At 38.6% G+C, this 22,159-nt stretch overlaps 1 protein-coding gene across 1 annotated transcript in view; it reads right to left on the bottom strand.

Annotated features, from left to right (window-relative positions):
* Positions 1–20,812: 20,812 nt before the first annotated feature.
* The window catches only part of Mrps30 (mitochondrial ribosomal protein S30), a 39,448-nt gene continuing 38,101 nt past the window's right edge, over positions 20,813–22,159 (bottom strand). Inside the window, exon 5 of the mRNA XM_070304711.1 lies at positions 20,813–21,171. The gene's annotated coding sequence lies outside the window, so the exon portion shown is untranslated. The remainder of the gene's footprint in view (positions 21,172–22,159) is intronic.

The following is a 22,159-nucleotide window of genomic DNA, read 5'->3' as shown; positions in this document are numbered from 1 at the left end:
TAAGTGACGCATGCAACCGCGCGGGATTTAGTTTGGGACTCGTTACTGAAGTTGAGGCTTGTTATTTTACTCAAACCTCGGCCCGACAGCTTAACAACAGCGAGAATGTTATGTCTGTCCAGAAACAAGCACTACGCAGCGACGCACAGTGTATCGTGGCTGTCACACCTCAGGAAACGTAATCTTGAGATCCCATATGGTCTCATGTCGAGAATGTAATTGCCGCTCGAGGGCAATCACGAGATTATCACGGACAACGTTCCCGTGTCCACGGCATCTCAGGATCATTCTCTCTCGCCCTGTTGCGTCGCGATAGAAACAAAAGGTATCAGCATGGAGAGCTCTATTAAGCCTGGCCGGTATCTGCCAACAAAGCGCCGATAGTTTCGGCTAGCTATATGAAATACGGGTCGGCTACAAATACCGACCTATCAATATAGAGAGACCATAATATTGCCTATGGCACTACGACTTTGAACAAAGGATAACTATAACCGCCTCAGTTGACTCGAAAGGCAATCAAACCTGTATCGCGATACCATTTTGCGGCTTATTCGTTCGGAAAAACCGATAAACTAAATTGAATAAATATTTTTCCAATGATTATCAGACTTTATTAGTATCGATCATCCCTAATGTCCCTATGCAAAGGCATTTACAATCAAAATATCTTTTTTATAGAGATGACTATTTAAAAATAATTCGGAGAAAATACATCTCTGTTGAATCTTATATAAATATTATTTTTAGATATATTGCCAAATTATATTTTTGCTTTATTTAAGAGAGAAATTTCTTAAAAAAAAAATATATATATATATATATATTTCTTTTCAAGTACGGAGCGAAGCGCGAACGCGAAATTGACAGAGGGCAAAGATCGTTCTTGAATTGGATATAATGCCGAACGCAAAGTGAAACGGCTCTTCTTATTCGTAAATTCGATTTCTCGTTCCTCGTAATAAAACGGTATAGAAGGGCGACAAGAGTGACTGACTCCGCTGACGGGTATTCGCATGGTTTCAAAGGGCTTCAGCGTTTCTTCCATTACAGCGTTTCTTTGGACATAGTCGTGAAATAACGGTCACGTAATTTTACTTTGACATAATATCAAAGTGCATTATGCTTTCAAGGTTTAAAGCAGCGGCACCGTATGCAATTATATATTTATTTATTGTCTACTATCGGCACACGAATAAAAGACATTCTTACGCTTTTGACAGATCAAAATTCGGTACAGAGTCCATTTTAAATTTTAATCTCTCGTGACACAGAACTGAAATTATGTAAACTAGAATATATGCGATATCTCTCTAGTCATTTATACCGTGTGTTTTAAATTTCGTGATTTGCAATTTGTATTTTTACGGAAGCTTCGCTGCAATTTATCATTTCACTCGCAATTCAATTTTCAATTAAACTCTCCCGTTTCCATTGTAACGGCATTTAGTAGCCACGTTAAATTGAAACCTGCTTGCTGTATTCGCTGCGTCTGATTTCCGGTTAAACTGTAAGTAATCAGAATAGAACTTTTAGTTTGCCGAACGCGCAGCTCTGGAGTTATAAAGATCCCAATAATACAATATTGTCCGAAAACAAACTTTTACAATTCAACATAACAGCTCGAAACAGAACGAAACAGCAACCCCGTGCAATCACAGCAGCATAATAAAACAAAATACGATATAAATAATAATGTTATAAAATATACGCGCGCCTATTCTCCCAAACATAGTATCTTTACAACGTGAGCAGTTTTAAAGTCAAAGTGATCTGTCGTCGCGCCGGACTCTCGCAAAAACAATTCACTTTGCGAATGCTCGCTTCAACATGTCGACACACTACTGACACTTTCCCGTTGATAGCTCCAAGCACAAACGCGTTAGAAAACTCTCGGATATTTCTCGCGTGTTGTGGCGATGATCGTTGTAAAGCGCGGAGAAGCAACGACGAGTGCTTTTGCTCGGAATTCTCCGTACAAGACGTCGCGACTTCCTCAAAGCTCCTCGTCTAACTCCGCTCTTGTGACACACGGATGAGGAAACGAAGATGGTCGAGAAAGAAAGAAAGAAAGAGCTTTCCTTTCGCGTTATTCCAGTCGGCAAAAGCCAAACAGCGACATCAGTCCTCGGCCTAAGAAAAACTCGTGGCTTTCGATCGACGCGACTCTCAAAGCTCCAAGCTTCTCGGTCGAGGGAAGAAAAGGAAAGGGAGAAACGGTCGTCTTCTCGGCGATGTCCTCGAGAAAACGGCGTCGAATAGCTTGGAATCCATTTAACTTGAATAGCGTCGACTCCCGCTCGCAGCTCGCAAAAGTCACCGAACCAGTCGAATAAGAAGAAATATATATCGCGATCCATCTACCATGATCGCGTTCTCCGTCTACGTCCGTGATAGTCGATGTCGATGCTTCTTTCCGTGGCTCAACGTGACGCGCGTTACGTTGTTAAAGTTTGCATCGATCGAGTTTATGCATAATCGCTCGAAAGTTATCATGATATTTGATGTCTCCTTCTCCGATGCGTTATATTATGTTATAATATGCGATATATCTTACATATTTTATAATTGAAAATAATAATGAAAATACTGATTATATAAGATAATCGACTTTTAATTTCTCGATGTTGTAAAGAACGAAACGAGTTTCGATTTCCACATTGATACATTTTATCGTCTGTACTTCTTTTTAAACTTAGATAAAACAAGCGAGAAAGTGTCACCAAACGCAAGCCACGTGCCGATAGTCACTGAAAGGAAACCGAATCATTTCCGGCGTATTGTAGCATCAAAGACAGCTCGCACCGGCGGTTTTCTCCGCGTTTCTTTCCCGGTGTCGTAAAGGAAAGAGAAAACCGGCTCTTAGCATTATGACAAGGTAATAGGATGCGATGTACCAAAGGGCGCTTTCGAGAACGATAGATCTTGCCGATCTGCCGAGGCAGTCGATCGAGAGAGCCATTGCCAGAATCGCTTCGCGGCAGGGAGGAAGAGAGGGAAGAAGCGATGAAAAGAGCAGAAATTGTGATTTTCAGGTCGGCTGTTTCCAACGCCAACCCCGTCGTCTTTTTCACCGCACCCTCCCCTCAGAAATCCCGAGGGATTCGACGCTTCGGCTGTATTTTATATTCGGCAAACCGCAAGAGGCGGGTAGGCAACGAAGAAATCGGCACAAGCGCGTTGAATCGGGCAAACGTGCTTACCAAGAGTTCTCGAGGGGGGCTCTTGTCTGTTCGAATATGATTTGATTACCGGGACATCGCCGACATTTCGACTATATATATTTCCAACGCATTTCACTTCGCACATTTGATTCGGAATGAATTGCCGTTAGTCATATTGTAAAATGGTACACCGACGGATCTCTCTCTCTCTCTCTCTCTCTCTCTCTCTCTCTCTCTCTCTCTCTCTCTCTCTCTGCGCGATTCACTTTTCATCTCGTTTATAATTCATCACATCTCCCGTATCTTCTCAAGTGCAGCAACGTGGATCTCTTGTCTTCTACTATTGTTGTTTTATCGAGTATGCGTTTCGTCCCGCATTCAGTTGAAAGTATGCGAAAGAAAGCGTACCGTTTCTGCAAAATGGTTAACAGCGAGAGAAATAACGCGGATCTCTGAAAAATAAAAGCAATATTGTTCCTCAGCGAAAGAACGCTTCTTCCGAAACAATTTTATTGTTTTATTTAACCCCTCGCACTCGCTTTTCAAGACTAGTGCTTTCATTAAACTGCGCGCTTCGGATGTTTCATTCAGCAATTTTCGACGAAATTCTTTTACGAGCGAAATTAATTGTTATCTACTTATATATTGCAGTGAAGAAGTGGCGTTTTTGATGTTTATTCTTTTTCTCATTTCGTTGCAGCACAGACTATCATTTTTGACATTTAGCGGAAATTTGACTTTCGCTCTTCAATTAAGAGATTCCCCTACATCGATAATGCAGCCAATCATCGCAACACGGGAAAACCAGCTAAATAAATAACGAAAAATGCATGACCGACACAAAAAATGGTAGATTGACCATCGGTCATCATCAAAGAGATAGAACGAGCCATCGTTTTTTTTTACGAAGTCAAACGTGAACGGAGAAATCAGAGAGACATAAAAGCGGCTTTCCATTGTTGCGATTTGCGGCATTTCAAGTATACGTAACCATCAATGTCGTAGACACGATACAATGCCAACGTTTCAACATGATATCGATCCATGGGATTACCGTCGAATCTGATCTGTTTGTACGAAGGAGTAACTGCGGTATACAACGACGATTATATCGCCCTTAAAGCGAATAGCTCACGTAAATGCATATCTACTACCACACCATTACGACAACTTTGATGACCAATCCTTTATATATAATTATTATTGCGATGATTTCTTATATTTTGTTATCAAACTTATTTAGCAGCGCTATAAAGACATTAATTATTAATAATAACATGTATTAAATGCTTTAACGTTACAAAATTTCATTTACGTCTTTGTCTTGATACTTATTTAATAAATAATAATAATTAAAAGTAACACGAATGTGTACTGTATAACAAAATATAATTTTATATAATAATCTTGTTTTTTATATATTATCCATCACTGGTCTTACAAATTGCACACATCGGCGTTATAAATATCTAATGCGCGCGGTGCTTCGTCTTCCGAATATCGGCCGAATATCGACGTCTGTGACGCTCACCCATACACTTTCCAGTCTTACGCCTTTCACTCTTTTCGGGAAGATGAGGGGTGTGGATAAATGCACGGAGGGTCGGCGCCCCCATAACTGGGTCATCGCTGCGCGACGTTGGCAGATTACGAGCAGCCGTGACAAATATCGAAACACATCGTCCTTACTCTGTCAAACGTCATATAGAAGGATGGTTCACTGCCAACACGTAGGTATAGGGTGATTCGAAATTACTGTCGTCTCTTTTCTCTCGAACGTATGATATAAAAAAAAAATGAGTTATTTTCCATTCTTTCGGGAAACTTATTCAAAAATATATCGTCATCAATTTATTTTTATCTGTTATTTAAATAACTAACAAAAGAGATATATACCTGAAATTCTTCTAAAAAAAAAAAAAGAAGAAGAAAAAATTTATATATATATATAACATAAAATGTAACGAATTTATTACACAATATTATTTATTACACAATATTATGTTTGCTATTCCATAAATAAAAATACTTTATGTTTTATATTCTGGGAAAATAATTGTGCAAGTAAACTGGTATATGCAAAAATACTTTCATTCAACTTTACTTATGGCTTGTGTACAATATTATCCTGCTCTACCCTACCATTCATTTATCTTCTATGCTGCGTGCAAATGCTATATAAATAAATAGCAACTCTGAATCACCCGATATACAGGCGTGTATATGTACTATACATAAATATTGTATATATATACACACAATATATACGATTGTACGTACACGAGCGTATACGTTTATCAGTCCGCTCGCTCAAAGTCCAGGCTGCTGTGGCTACCCGACCAGCCGTGTTTAACGAGACACGAGCACGGCTCACGTCAGATCGTCTACCGACACACGAACGAATGCATCACGACCGAGTAACTAGCGTGCTTTTTAAATGAAAAATCTCGCATCGCTCGCGTTCGACGCTTTACCCGCATACCCGCCGCTCGTTTGTTCTCGTCCGTTTAAACGCTGTTGACAATCCGAGCGTCGCGATTTGATTCATTCGCGCGAAGTGTTTGATTTTCGTCAAATTCTCCGTTAATTCTACTTGATAATAAATTCTAAGAATCAGTTTCGTAAATGATGTAGTTGCACAATACATATATATATTAATTGTACATATATGTATATATCGCCCTTTGTAATCTTCCATCAAACTATATTTTCCTTGCGACGAATAAGAAATTCTAAAAGTACTCATCCAAGAAATTGGCCTGGCAAAGCATCTATCGTAGTACGTAGATCCACTTGGCGTCACATTTCGCCGATATCACGGTGACTGACGATATTCGTAAAGTGCAGGGATACGTATTATTTATCCCTTATGTGGGAACGCACCTACTCAAAACGGCAGTCACGCAAAACGCGACATCATCGGACCGTCGAAGAGAATCGCGTCGTCACGTTCGCCATCTCGAGAGAGATTCAACGAGCGACCGAAGGGGAAGACGAGTAGTTAACTTAGCTGGGCTCGACAACGGGTGAGATACGTAACGAAGGGTGAATACAAGCAAGGGACACGCAATCTCCGTAATAGGAGGGATTGCAAAAATAGGATGAATGGAGGAAGTGTGGAGGGTGGCGCGGTGCCGCCTCATCAAGCGCGACGAACAAGTATCCCTCGCCGCGAATGCCCGCGGCCGGGAGAGCGACCGTGTAATTAAAAAGTAGAAACGTAGACGGAAATTGTTGACGCTGAAGGCACAGGACCCCGTCACCTCCCGCAGGCTCGCGAGCGCTGCTACGTGCCGTTGTGCGACGTTCTCGAAATCCGTCCAGATGGGACCAAGGAAGGCAAGGGGGATATTTTTCTTCCTTTATTTGCTCCGCCACGGAAAGTGAGTTCCAGACGATTAAAAACGTCGTAAAACGTAAAAAACCACATCACTCTCCGGAGAATGTTTTTCCGAGCGCCGAGCATAGTCCTCTCTCTCTCTCTCTCTCTCCCTCTCTCTCTCTCTCTCTCTCTCTCTCTCTCTCTCTTTAAGTCACGAACGCGGAAATACGTTTAGTTCCACGAAGTACGACCTAGATACTACTACCAGTGAAATGAAGATTCTGTTTGAATCTCCAAAAGCAAGTTTCACATTTTAAGTATAAAACGTAAAAAAAGAGATCGTAAATTAAAATGCAAAATCTTATGCATTTCGGTCCACGTTTGATGCACGTTGAATTTCCAGAGAGACCAGTGAGTTTCGAGAAAATATGGATAATGATTCAATATTCTTAAGTGAATCGACGATGAATCCGAATAATTGAAGCAACGATAGCAAAAGAACATTAAAGCTTGCTGTATAAAAAACAAGCAATTGCCGATAAAATTGCTCGAAAAAAATCGCGCATCCATCAGTCGCGCTACGCTCGTTTAAATTCCCGACGATTATCGCGGCCGGTGTGTTATAGACGTGCGATCTTTACGGGTGTCGAATGCGGGTGGCCTTTTAACAACGATAACAATGCGACGACGACGACGACACTCTTTTCGTCGATGCTTTTATCGAAAAGTTTGTGCTCGATGCCGGTGACGATCCGTTCTCCACTCTTACGGATGAACGAGAAAAAGCTTCAGACAATTCCACTCGTGATAATATATTAAGTCTATGATAAGGAGAAAAAGAGGGAAAAGGAGAATGTCGCATAATAAATAGCCGTCTAGCGTTCGCGCGAGACAGACAAGTCGCTAACGATGACGTTCGTTTATCACGTGCAGCCGCGGCTTTAACCCTTCATGTGTCTAGCAGGTTTCGCGCAAATTCCTCGCTTTTTCCATAATCTGAGATAGTATAAAGCAAAGAGAACAATAATTTCGCTCATGCAAACCGTAATTTAATATTTCCGATGCTTTACAGGAAACTATTGTACGGATTTGAGCGAAATTCTTTTTTTCTCTTTTTTTTTAGAATTAGAACAATTAAGCGTCGAGAGAGATATATAAAATTAATGGGTAGAAAAATAATATGTAGGAAAAGGGTATGAGCTGTATACGATTTACATAGAAGAAAGATAACAATCATATATCATTTATGCGGGCAAATGATATAGCGGTAAAGCGTAATATCAACTGAATTAAATTTTATGGAACTGCAAAGCGCTAATTTTCAAAAGGCGAACGTGGTAAACGTGATAATGCACGAGTTTTCAATACTTTTATAAAACAATATCGGCACCACCGATGACGAGAAAATATCATGCTTTGATGTTAAAATTGCAGTTTCGTCATTGAAGTTGCGGTAGATTGGGCTCTTATTAACACTTCATTTAACATAATGCGCGTGCAATTGTAGCTCGCTCTAATCGCAGCCGTAATAAGAAAAGAAGATAAATAAATGAAATTTTTGATAAAAATTGTTTGTAGAAAGAATTGTTTATAAGTCAAATTAATGTTGAAAAACGTAACTAATATTCTACGACAGTCAAACAAAAATAATTTTTATATTATATTAATTTTTTTTAATGACGTCACATTTTTCTATTTTACATATCAATTTATTTCAGTCATATATCTACAAGTTAATCACGATTAACGTTATCAACCATAAACCCAATACAGGAAATTAAAAAATAATGCCGGTAGTTCGATCGGACGCGCGGCCGGTCTGACTACTCACGATGATTACTACTGCACGCGGCCGGTCTGACTGTTTCTACTGCACGCGGCCATAACAGGGAATCGTTTATCACCGGTGATTCATTTAGTTATGTTAACACGAGCGATAAGAGCCACCGTCTTCGTATGGAGTTAAGCGACGAAGAATGAAAAGAGTACAATAAAAAAGTCAGAAGTTACCCACGGTATTTACAGCGGCGAATCGGAAGCCATGTAATTTTTCTTCCGAACGGCACGTCCGTGAGGCAAACGTGCCGTCTGCGAGTTAATTTATTCCGCAAGCATCGTGACGCCGATCCCTTATTAACTCGTTCTCCGCGACTCGCTGACGGTTTAAATAACTATCGTATGCTAATGCGCGAGATATGCTAGCGATTAAATCGGAGAAGTGGATTAAACGAATGAAGTAGAGAGAGTTCCTCATTATTAGCTCGTAATCAGACTAGAAAAATGACTGTTAAGGTCAGCAAGAAATGCCACATAGCCCATTCTCTCCTTCGCATTCACAGTCCATACTTCCATAGCCAAGGGTAATTCCGAACGACTGCTCGCCGGCTTTAGTAAATTACCGCGACAGATGTTACGATCGGAAGAAATCTCCCAGTTGTCTGTGGGAACGCCATTTCCGGCGAAAATGTTCTCGCGACGCGGTGAACTTTCTTCGTCGTTTTAAGAGTGACAAATAAAAGTGATCAGAAACCGCGCGAATATAATTTCAAATAACGTTGCTAATATAATAATAAATTCATAAAAAATTTATAATGTTGAACCAAGGCACCGACGATATTATTATATAAACTATATTTCATAAACCCAGGATTTCTTTCCAAGAAGGGAGCCTGTTCGCAATTTTCGCGCGCTGTGCTCTTGAATTCTGTTTGCCCGATCCAACGAATTTATATGGCACACCATAAACAGGTCATAACCATAAGTCGTCGGATGACTGATATCAGAGAATCGCCGTTCGTCTAATTTTACACCGCGCGTATTTTTACGCATAAATAATATGCAATTTACGCGACTATCTGATGCCACTGAAGCTGCGTTCGCTTCTATCTATAACGAAAGGAGTATTGTAAAAAGCACTCTGAAACTCATATATGTGTGTGTGTGTGTGTGTGTGTGTGTGTTTTCTATCATATTATTATTTCCATCATATTGAAAAATATCATAGAGTTAAATTTCGATAACTGAATTTTGATGCTTTAAAAAATAATTATCTCTACATAGAAAAAAGAAAAAAGGAATATTACTTATTCATGCTTCAAAATGCTAATCGCGATATTGGAATTCTGCACTGTCGTAAGTCTATTAAACTTATTTTGCAACTTAGCAGCAGCAAAATTAATGCTCATAATGAAAACAGCGCATCATTACAACAAGCTAAATATCCGCGTCCAAGTTTGTGTACAAAACAGAAACTTTGCGACATATTTAAAGAGCACTCCGTGTTGTAACGCTCGTTATCCCGAATCTTAAGATATATCGGTCTGATTTATTGTGTTTTTCGCATGATTTAGAGAAACGTGGACTTCTATAAACGCGTTATCTGTTGTCGCTTGGTTGAACTTCTGACGTGGTGTTTGTTCGAAAAAGATCAAGAAATTTTTCCACAAATGCTAGAATCTTTTTGCTTTATCTAAAAACGACCAACAAACAGTTTTTAACTATTATATCTCGCTCTTTCAGTTCGGTTCAGTCATTATCATCTGTATTACAATTATCTCTTTCTTTTCTCTTTATGCTTGATATTTAATATTAATTATGTGCGTCCATTAAATTTTAATTTCTTAGAAAATATATCTAAAACTGAAAATATCTTCGCCGACGCGATTATCGCACAAGTAGAGCATGCTCGTGACATAAACGCGCCCTTATCATTTCCATAAGGCGAAGGGCAGGGCAACCAGCTCATTAGCTAGAGTCCACCCGATTCTGCAACATCAAACACGGTACCAGGCACTCCTTATTTATTCCTCGCGTACATCACGTATCACGAACATCAGAGTCGCGAACACCATGCAAATATCGGGCTGCATAACACGCCCATAAGTCCGGGAAGTGTTTAAACCGTGACATGATAAATGACAAGTTACAGTAGAATTAATACGCTGTATACGCAAATATTCTTTCGCTGATATATCTCGGATGAACGTAGGTAATTCAGGATTCCCGATATTTTCATCCATCGGGCAACCGGATGATTTTTTGCTTAATCTATACGGCCGCTCGACGAGATGCAACTTCATAGATAAGCGCCTCTTCTTTTGCCGACGCCGAAACTGTCGTATTCGATTATTTGTAGTTTAATCCTCCAGCCGTGACGTCTTACACACGCCGACGATTCTATGGTTTCCTCGTGAGCTTCGCACGAGCTTTGTCGCTAATGCCAAATTAATCTTTCACGCGAGACGCATGAAACATTCGCTGTCAATTTACAAATTCTGGCTGTTGATAATCCGGGCAAAGATAATATATTGCGTTCATTTTCGCGTGATATTATTAAGTATTTAGCGTTAAATATGATCAAGTTCAATTGCATTTCGCAAAAAATATTTTTTGTAAAATATCAAAAAAAGATTAATATTTACATCAAGTAAAAAAACTTAACAAGCGTATAAAACATAAATTTTTTTTATCTTCCTAGCACTTCAAATAATTAATCAACCTCTTACTCTTTCTCTTTCTTTCAAATTTAAAATATTTTATATCATCGCCAAAAAAAATATACGCGTTAAAGATATTAAAACGGGAAGTAAGTACTAAGCCAAAGCATTAATGCACGCTCGTGGTTTGGCCGAGAATTTGCGAATTGGATCGGCGAAACGTCAGAGTCGGAGACGTACTGGGTGCGCATAGTAATTACCGCGATTAGAAACCGGGTCAGCTCCCTTAGTCAGCCCCCGAAAGTTCTCCTTATTATTTTTTTTTTTTTCCTCTCCGGTGTAATGGTCAAACTTCCAGTTTTGCGATACCTACCTCGAAAACGTAATGAAAATGGGTGGCTTGCCAGACCACCGCCACCGTTTAAGACTCGAGTGCAAATATAAAAATCTGTACTATTTATTTATTCGTCGCATAGCTACAAAATTTCATTTATTTACTACATCAAGGAATCTTTTTTCATTAGAGCAAATGATGAGATGGACATATAGTACCTTTGGCCGAGTCATAACCACCTTATGGCGGAAAAGATCATCTGATGGATAGATATGGTCAGAGACATTAGTCTCGCCTTTTCAAGCCCTAAACCAATTGCCGCGAATACCAAAAGAGCTTTGGTCAGGACATTCAGACCGAATTCTAACGCTAGATCTTTCCTAGTCACAATTAAGGTTCGTTCGATCGATATAAAAGATGTTGCAGATTTCTCATATCTGCAGATGCTTTAAACAATTAAAAATTGATTCTTACTGAGACAATTTAAAATTTATATGTACTCGCTTTAAATCATTCTTTACCTACAACGCCTTCTACCGAGGCATTCAATGTTTTTTTCACATTGAGAAAAATGTTAAGAAAGTTACAGACGTACTTTCTTAGAGCGTTAGAATTCTCCTTATTAAAGAAACTTCTCCTAAGATTCAATCGCGTGACTAGTTTCGCGAGGCAATTATGACGCTCGAAAGTTCTCAAGCAAATGTGATCTATAGAAAATTCACATATCTACATATTGTTAAGTTTTGTCGATATCGATTCACGAACTCGAGATGCAGGCGTGGTTCGGTGAAACTTTTTCATCTCTGGCGAATTACACATTCGAGGGGTATGAAAATAAATATCCGGCGTTCTATATTTGTTAACCGGATGCTCTCCGGCAGTCAGGCATAAAGATTTCCTTCCGAGTGAGATAAGGGCTTCTGAGAGCTAATTAAAGTTTTCGAGAGAATGTAGACCATCTAGTGAAGTTTCCGACGGAGTGAAAACTTGGTCGCTATCGAAGCATGCTTCAACTCTGAAAAGCTAGGTATCCATCAGTCATATGTCACAAATTTCAATAGACGCTATCGTTGTCGATGATATGTCCCAAGACAAAGATCAAATACGATCAAAAACGAGTATGAAAGAACATAATAATATAAGAAAATTGATAGATCAATTAAATCGTAAATACTGAAGTAAATATGTGACTCGGAAGTATCATTGATATGTCTGAAGAATTTTCAGTAGCACAGATAATTACATTAAAAAAAAAAAAGTAGCTCTTTTTAAAACCATCTCATTCGATAATATCTTCATCGTGAGATTGAAATTATAAATTACGATGCTATAACCCTCAAATATACACGATAATGATACATTAACGAATAAACACGAGACAGTAGAAAGGTACAACATGCTCTTCGAAATAATTTCCATCCATTTCCATCAAACACATAGTATACCTTTTTCATAACCGCGCGTTAAATCCCGTATCTCATCACGGAAGGAGGATAGGTTGTAATAACTATAAATATCGGTAGGTGTGGTCAATTTAATTTTGATTACACGGTACTCTACGAGAGCTGACGTAATGAATAGGCGTTCGGGCTGATAACGTTAAATCCCGACATTCTACCTGCCGGAAAGCCCTGCTAGCTTATTGTTCGGCTCACACGGTCCGCATAAATCTTTGGCTCCCTGTGGACAACTAAAGGTACTCCCTGCGAACCCGAGAGAACCAGACAACTTTCGTTGGAAACTTTCGAACGAAATTGCAAGCATCGGTCTGTACAAGAAGAAGATGGGATTACTTGCCCCAATAACTAAACCCAACTCGGCACTTCAACAAGAAAAGAAAGGGAATAGAGGCAAAATTTCCTACGTGCGAAAAAGAACAAGTAGAAATCAGGTTCGATGTCCGTGTTTGCTGACAAAACATGTCCTCGGAAATCTTCTCGATTGACACATATTTTATATCAAAATAACAAGACTTCTTTTAAATTATTAAAAACTGATTATTAATAATTATTTGATGATATTGCACAGATTTATTCTACAAATAATAATATGCGCGATCAATGATTCAAACTCGAGATATTGCATCATGAATAGTTGTGTTTATCGAATGGCGAACGTAGAGCCTTCGTATCCTACTGGACGCACGCCAACTTACAAACCTCTGATAATTGCATTCCGCTTTTCGCAATTACGCGTTAATAGACGCGGCAAAATCGAGATGTTCGTCTACTAGGTTCGAGATCTTTTTGCAAGCGAGGCTACGCGCCATTGCATCGGACGTTAAGTATGGTAATGAGTTTCAACGCATACGCTTGGAAATAGTCATCAATTATTCTGAATAATGGCATGCAAATAGGGCGCAGCGTAGGCAATTAATGTCACTATTTGTGGAGGCTTATCCCTGGTGCATAGAACGCGGCAGAGCCGCAGCAACGGTCCTATATTTGTCGATTGTAGAGAGGTATAACGCGACGCTCATTGGGAGAATTCGACAAACACGCGATACTGATCACGCGATACTCATTCCGTTGTGCGCATCGTGCCCATCGCGTACGTTAGTATAATAACCTCGTCCCTCAAAACGCTTGTACGCAGCCTAATTGAGTCGCGGTATCCACGAGTCGGGAGCAAAATGGTTCAATGGTGTGTACAAGCGCTGTCATCAATGCGAATGTATTTAGTTTCTCTCTCTCTATATATATATATATATGAAGCTTACGAAAATAATTTCGAAAAATGCTTATTTTTATTTGGATCTTATATGCAATGATATTGAAATTAAACAAAATTGAACAAACTACATTCTAAATTGGGCAACCTACGAAAGATTAATTTTCAATCACTTTACGAGTAAAGATAAACTACAAAAGGTAAAGATAAATTGCAAGATTTTTGCAAAATAAATCCCTAGAACGCCACGAAATAATAACCCCCGTTTTAACGAGGTATGTAAATTGTACACACCGCACGAGAGCGTCATATGAAGCGAGGGACATGAATTGTAAGTTTCAAAACGTTCAAGAACCCCAAGTAAATCTGGCTCTGTCCCGTCACTCCGACGCTTCGGTCTGTTCGGTCCGTTTGACACGATGCATTCACCGCAACGATACCATTAACACACTGCACCCTGCGGCGCTGAGAGGATGGGCGCGTTCTGCTAATTAACGGGCCGGAAACGACCGCATAAGCGTCTCTATCGCTCGAAATAATTAGCTGGCGACGCCCTATAAATATCACCGCGATATTACCGTGCTGCGCGGAAAAGGCGATTATGGAGCGATATAACGTGTACGTGACCGGCCGTTGAATAACTAACATCGTAAATGGCGTTTAATCTCTGCCCGTCATTTCGCGCTCATTCGTCGATATCCGTGAAATTTTATCAACGCCTCATTACGGCGCTACTTTAACGAAGCCCCCCGTGTAGCTTCATTCCTTTATCCAACTCTCTTCTCTCCTCGCTTTCGCTTCCGCGTAAAATAATCAGCGGATCAGAATGTATATTAATTATGAATATATAGTATATAACTTTAGCGAAATGATATCGGTTGAGTGCCATCATCGAAATCGGGTCACAGTCGCTACGGTGATCGATGGCTTTTCGCCCATAAATTGATACCGGAGACGCATTCATCTCGCGCATGATCCGTTGACCGGAGAACGGGAGAAAATATCACGCACCTTTAATACGTCGAATTATGATAAATTCGTTATTGATAATTGTTAATAACAATAATTGTATAGAAATACGTGCTCGTTAGAATTTTCGTTCGGAAAAATTAAAACTGTCCGTGCTGATGACGACTCTTGATACATTCTATATACCGTGTACAAGTGTCGAAAGAATCTCTGTAAATGATATCGCACGCTCGACGTGTGATACGCATTATTCAAAATTAGTCTGCGAATTTCACAAACGATTCTCCTTGACGTTATAATCCCACGTTGCTCCTCATCGTCTAGTCGCTCTTCTTATCCCCATGTCTCTTTCTCTCGTTTACTTAAATCTCGCTCATGAGACTAAAAAGTGTGCATTAGTGTAATTTACGGCCCAATAAATCAACCGGTTCGCCATCGCGGGAACAATTCCGCGGCAGGAAAAAAGGAACGGGCTTTAGCTCGGGCAAGCGAAAATAGGGGATGGGGCTGAAGGGGAGTCTTCTTTTCCCGGGGCTGTAATTTTATACACGCTCGCGCTTTCGTTTCTCGCCTTCCGCGCCCGCATTCCAAGGGCACGATGTATGATAAACGAATGTACTATGGGCTGCTTTTATTATATTCGCGCAAACGTCAGCTGGCGATATAGGTATGACAATCGCCGCTCATATCTCTCTCATTTTTCTATCGTCAAAATCCATGATCTCTTTTTTCGGCGTATCAGCCGTCGAAAGGTCTATTTAAACAGCAAACAACAACCGCGATAGATTCGATAGCGCGATTTCCAATCGTCGCTATGTCTATTCAATAAATCTTAATATTTTGAAAGCTTAAAATTAAATAAATATATCAGATTCTTCCTCTCTTTTCCAAATTATCGCTCCGCAATATTATAGTCTAAAAATAAGTTTACGTTTTTATTTATTGTAATATATACTAATTTTTCTTACTTTGATTTCAAATAAAGGAGAGATTCCAACACAAAAAAACGAGTTAGATGCTGTCAGTATTTAAATACCTCACAGCACGATCACCGATCACACTACCGTTCGTCAGAGCACACGTCGAACGAGCAATTAACGTAACGGTGACAGAACCGAATGGCAATTTTTTCGACGAACGATAGAGCGCGATAGATCGCCAAATCGCCGGATTGAAAGGGTGCTTCAAAGGGTTGAACGATTGCACTGGCGGACACGACGGCTCGGTGGTGCGACCCAATTTTCGTGAGATTGTGATCAGGCGAGCGTAAAACCCCTATACAAAGCACGCGCATTAGAAGAGAACGGTAAAGAAGAAACGCCAACCAACCTGGGATTCGAGCGGCTGTCCAAGCAGCCGGGTATATCGTATTTACGATATTGCTGCTGGCCCATAACTGCTTTATTGTACGACCGGCGCAGGAAATAAGCAGCCGATAGCTCTCGTCGTCATCGGGAGCAAAACTTCATTTGTAACGTCGGTATCGATTTGAGTGGGCACGAGGTTCGCGCAATATCGGTACATCGCCGATCCAGTTGTTGGCAGTCGCCGTCGTCGCGAATCTGGTCGCGAGATATACGTGACGAAAAAAGCTATGCATCATGAATACATGGAACATGTAAAAAAATTCGATCGGGTCCAGTCTGTTCGCAGTGGAATATTAATATCGTGTACAATGTGGATATGCAGTATTATAAATCGAGAGTTAATAATTAAAATATTTATTGAGATCTATCGTGAGAGAAATTAAATACAAAAAATTATTATTATATTATTATTTTTTAATCCGCATTGTTCTTTAACTGTGTTTTGAATCTTAATTTTTCAATTAATTGATAATTTCTTAAAAACATGTCAAAAACAATAGTATTAAACGTACTCTAATTTAATCTATATATTCTGATTTATTAAAACTGCTTTGTATGTACGTGTGTGATGAGAAACATGAAACATTATTTAACTCCCTGTGTTTTCTAGTTTTATAATATAAATATACAAAATACACACACACACACACACACACACATACCCACACAGGTTACATAGAACAAGCTTATAACAATAGGTTTCATTTAAGCGGAGAAATAAGAAAATTTATGCGTGTTCCTTTAATAATGCTATAACATCGGTGCAACTGGTTCATGGTTCGAGCAACTAGATATCGAGTTCGATAGAAAAACTCGTAGCACAAAATACTGCATTAACGTCAAATTATTGAGATAGATTATTCAATACAATAGATTATAAAATATAATATTTAAATTTATTTATGTGATCGAATTTTATTAAATATTGTCGGTATTTTATTTATTCCCAACACGTTCATCCGCCCGAAACAATTTCCATATATTTAAATCAATGTTCTCGATCTGATTTGCTCACCGTTATTTTAACAGTATAACTATTTTTCGTGCGCGCATGAAAGAGAGAGAGGAAGAGAGAGAGAGAAAGAAACGATTGAAAAATTAATTTCATATTCGAAAACGATGATGACACACACTGTATGTGACTTGTTTTCATATAAAAAAATATTTAAAAAGATATCTAAAAAAATATTTTAGAAGTATAAATGTATTAATCTCTCTTATAGCATAAAAATTATTTCATATCTTCACATATACATGTAAGTTATGTAAGTATGTTTGTATGTAGGAATCATTTTAAATAATTTATTGTCATATTAATTATATTAAGCAATAATGTAATATTTAATATTAATCCCCCCCATTTATCGAAATTAATGCAAACCGTAAAGGGTCAAGAAAAGTTCGAAGTATTCAGGAAACGTGCACAATGAATTTACGTTAACTGTCCGGCGACGCGAGCACGCGTGTTCTCGACAAGTCCACAACTAGTTGCGCTATCGATTGCGTCCAACTTCCGTGGAAATTGCGGGCAGTATTTAATCGGTTGCGGCACGAAGTTTGACGATACACGGCTGATGCTAGATCGTGAGTTTGGGGGCATCCAAAGAACATGGCTAAAATGAAAATCCGATAACGTATTGTCATGAATTAAAAATTCTAATCCTTACTTTTTCTCACTCTCCATTTTACAATATATATATATACCCATTCTTATATTTCTCCTGTATTTTTATTATATTTTTCTTATGCCTTCTCGACAAAATTATCGAAATTTACTTTCTATAAAGATTCTCCATTGTATCGCCTATTGTTCCCTCAGGGACTCATAGTAGTACGGGCGTGTAACGAACCCGAGGTACCCAAACTATCCGATGCCTGGGATTTTATCAGACCACACAAATCTTCTAAGAATACAAGTAAGAAAAAATTAAAAATACAATTAAATTGAATAATCAAATTATAAATGATCATCAACCGTAACATAATCTATCTTACATCATAATTTCTTAAACTAAAATAATGTTTAGCTTTAAAAAAAAATTTCTTATTGTAATGATAGCAATGCGAAGATACACTTTGTAAAATCCAACATTCCTTTTGAGGAACAAAGAGTAAACTTTACAATATGATATCGTGAGAGAACTTTAATTCCTCTCGGAGATCGTATAGAGATTCGTGACTGCGTATACAGATACGGAATGGAAAATTAGAACGAGCTTCCCCAACCGCAACTTATTGAAATCTTAATGCATTCGTTTTTCGCAAAAGAGGTGTTGGAAATCTCGCGGTTTCTCGCCGCGCCAGCAAGTTTACAGTCGCGCGCAAGTGCATTTCCCACAGGCATTCTCGTAAGCGTTCCCATGAGAGAAACCGAGCTATCAAAGGTGGCAGATAAGCTTGGTAAGTGTCCCTTCTCTTGAATTCGCAAGCACGGATATATATATACCATATATATATCGTCTTCCTTAAATAAACTGATTGTTTTTCCCTCCGAGACGCTTAATACAATTTTCATGATAAAAGCATAATAAAAATGCGCCTCATATCATTATTTAACGCGCGTCAAAAATCCTTTCCTTCTATTTTATTAACGTTGAATGGCATTTGCATTCCACCTATGTTCACATATATCGTCATTTCAATGTACGCTGAAAATAATATCGAACAGATTTGAAGTATGAAAACTTTCATATCCGCAATACTTGCTACATCCCTGGTATCCCGTATACTTTCGTGTATGCCTTCGCAAACATTGACGCGCGGAAATCGCATGGAAGGGCCAAATGGCTTTCCAATATCGAGGCTTACATGTATCTACGCGAGCTGCTGAAAAATACTGAAAGACAGTTTGGTTTTGCGCAGAACACGTTAGGTTCATTAGTTATAACCGTCTAATGGCGTATTGAATTACGAAATGATTCAGGTGATAAAGGGAAAAGAGCGAGATCGAACAAAGCAAAATATTCACGCGAAGCGCACAGATTATTTTTATTAATTCAAATTAATATAATCATTATATATTAACAAGATTAGATTTCAATCACTTATATCACACAATCGATAAAGTGTCGATTGAGTTAAACAAAAAGATTTGACTGATTAGTCTCCTTTCTTTCTAGCCAGTAAAAAATAATAGATCGGAAAGATATAAAAGTTTCTTTCGACTTTATGGTACATTCCTTTACGAAGGATCAGAGAAACATTGCTACATAACGTTGTAATAACTAGGCGACAATGATATCTGTGCACATCTTGTACTTCATAAATTTTATTCCTTTTTGAACATTTTTTTTTTTTTTTTTTTTTTAATATTCCACGCTCCATGTGTTATTTAAAAATGTGATACAAATAACTCGACACAAATATCTGATTGCGCGATTCAACGACCAGTAATAAAAAAAAGATAAACGTGTATACGCGCCTATAAATGTTTAACAATACATTTAACGTTCAATGTCGACGCTATAGACATTGCGTTTCATATGCTGCTGCTGGTATTTTCGACGGCGCGGAAAATCGCGGTCGCGGGCAAAACCATTCGATCATGAGGAAAATTTAAAAGAGCGCAACGTCCGTCCGTGGTTGAGAGTTGCATTGAAATTTCGTTTCCCGGGCGTCAGTGCGAAAAATAAAATCGCACATGCCGATGACGCAATACGCGTGGCTACCCGCGAATGTGTATGATCGACCAATATTTAATATCGGATCCAAAAACAGCAGCGACTTTGTATCATTGTATTTTACATTATATGTATACATGAAAAAATTTCAAGTTACGTATAAAAAATAGATGATACAATATTTATAGAAGAGTCAAAATCACTCAAAGTGATAATTTCATTAATGTCTCGTTTGTGAATTAATTCACGCGTAACGTCAAAGAGACATGGGGGCTGAACTCGCGCGTGAATTCTCTTTTCACAAGAAATACGACGCGACGAATTATCGCTTTTAATCGCCTCTTGCTATTCACACACAAGAAACTCGTGGTGAAAAATACGCCGACAACTATCACCGACCCCGTTCAGTATAGAAAATGTTAATGAGTATTATACGCGGAGTGATACCGATTTTGGAACGCTGCGTTTCGTTTGCAAAAGGAGCATTTTCGGAACGGGAATATGTTTCAGGTATTCATAAAGGCGGTTCGTTAATTACGCCCGATGTCTTAAAGTAATTAACTCCAACATCCCGGATTTGCCCAGGCCAAGATGGTCCTATGGTTAATGTAATTCCAGTTCGTCCTATGATTCTATCCCCCGTGCAATTACAAGAGAATAATGATTCGCTGCTCCTGGCGATTTTCTATCCCTCATGGATCTTAAGCGATATTCCTGTTGGCCAGAAGGGGCGAAAACTGGTTGAAAGTAGCATATAAACGCAAAATTTATAAACCAACAATTGCAAAATTGTGAAAAAAGGAAAATATTTAATTAACAAATAAATATTTTTTTTAGCATAAGATCTTTAATGAGATTCTTTCACAACATTAATATAATTTTTAAATTGTTTACAAATATTTATACACATATATTGAATCAAATATTGCTCTACGTACTACTTTCTTGCAGTAGATAAAGCTGTATTAGGTCAAACACAAGTCACGACTTACTAACCGCAGTCATGGCATATATAAATGTATCGTCGCGGATGCTTAGAGTGGCAAAGATTTATTGCACAGTTGCATGCGGATACAGCGTATGAGATTTTGAACCGAGTTAGACGACCAACTGTCGACGGAATATTCCAACATGGAGAAAGATCCTGAATCGTGGCCCGTTCTTCCACTCGTAACTTTCCGGTTACGGTCCATTCTCGATACCGTGTAACATCGTCCATTCGCAGCAACACGCGGTGCCGAATGCACGGTGGCGAGTGATACTTTTTTGCACGGTCTCCGGATCACGTCCTGTAAAAGTACGACGCAACAGTGGTGCAGAAAAGATTTATGTCTCCGCGCACGGCAACGCGCATCCCTTGGTGAAATATTCATGCGGATAGGCGCAAAGGTCCAACACTTGACCGCCGACGAGAAGAAACGAGCAAAAGAGAATTCCGGATTGCGTGCCTCTGTCTGTGTTATACATCGTATAAAAATATACCTAGTGTTTTAGGGTGGGCAGCGCGTCCCCCAAAAAGATGTAATCACGGAGAGATATGTCATGCACGCTGAAATTTCAAGTTACGCGGGGAGACAAACCGCGTGATGAAGAATGATGTAATGTGCGCTGATATTTTGTTTGAGATCGTGTCACATCATACAATACAGAATCAAAATTATCTTCACTAGATTAAAATTGAAAAATTAGTTATTAATTGTTAATAGCGAGCTTAATGATTCGATGAAATTATACATCGTTTATATGAATCGCACAATAATTTTTAAATAAAAATTATTTAAAATGTTAAATACATATTTTTTATTTTACAAATTTTTTATCTTGCTCTTTTCAGTCTATATATTATTACTTTTATAAAATACTCGATTTATTAAATATACTTTAACAATATTTATATTATTTATATCATAATTTATCCACTACATTTCATTATTAAACAAGCTTTATCCACAAATTATTTACGAGTCATGTTAATGAAACTTTCAAAGAGAATTTTATCGTTCTCGTAAAACTGTATTTTAATTGTGAGAAATTTTCAAAACACATTTTTGCAAATATACGATATTAAATCTCCTTGAAAGCTTTACCACGTTTGCGTTCTTTAGCGTATCCTTCTGTTCTTAAGGTGTTCACGCGTATGCATGTTTTCAGACACGGGATACGTAGTAAGACAATTGTAAATTTCAACAGTAAATAAAAGAACATTCTTCTCTCTCCCTCTCTTTCTCTCGAATGTTTCATGGCGGAAGGATTTCACTTTGAAATCGGATAACGAGA

Source organism: Polyergus mexicanus, unplaced genomic scaffold (assembly GCF_030449975.1).
Source record: "Polyergus mexicanus isolate NDT 795.1 unplaced genomic scaffold, iyPolMexi1.0 SCAF_12, whole genome shotgun sequence".
In the NCBI taxonomy this organism is placed as follows: domain Eukaryota; kingdom Metazoa; phylum Arthropoda; class Insecta; order Hymenoptera; family Formicidae; genus Polyergus; species Polyergus mexicanus.
This window is presented reverse-complemented; position numbering and strand designations above follow the sequence as displayed.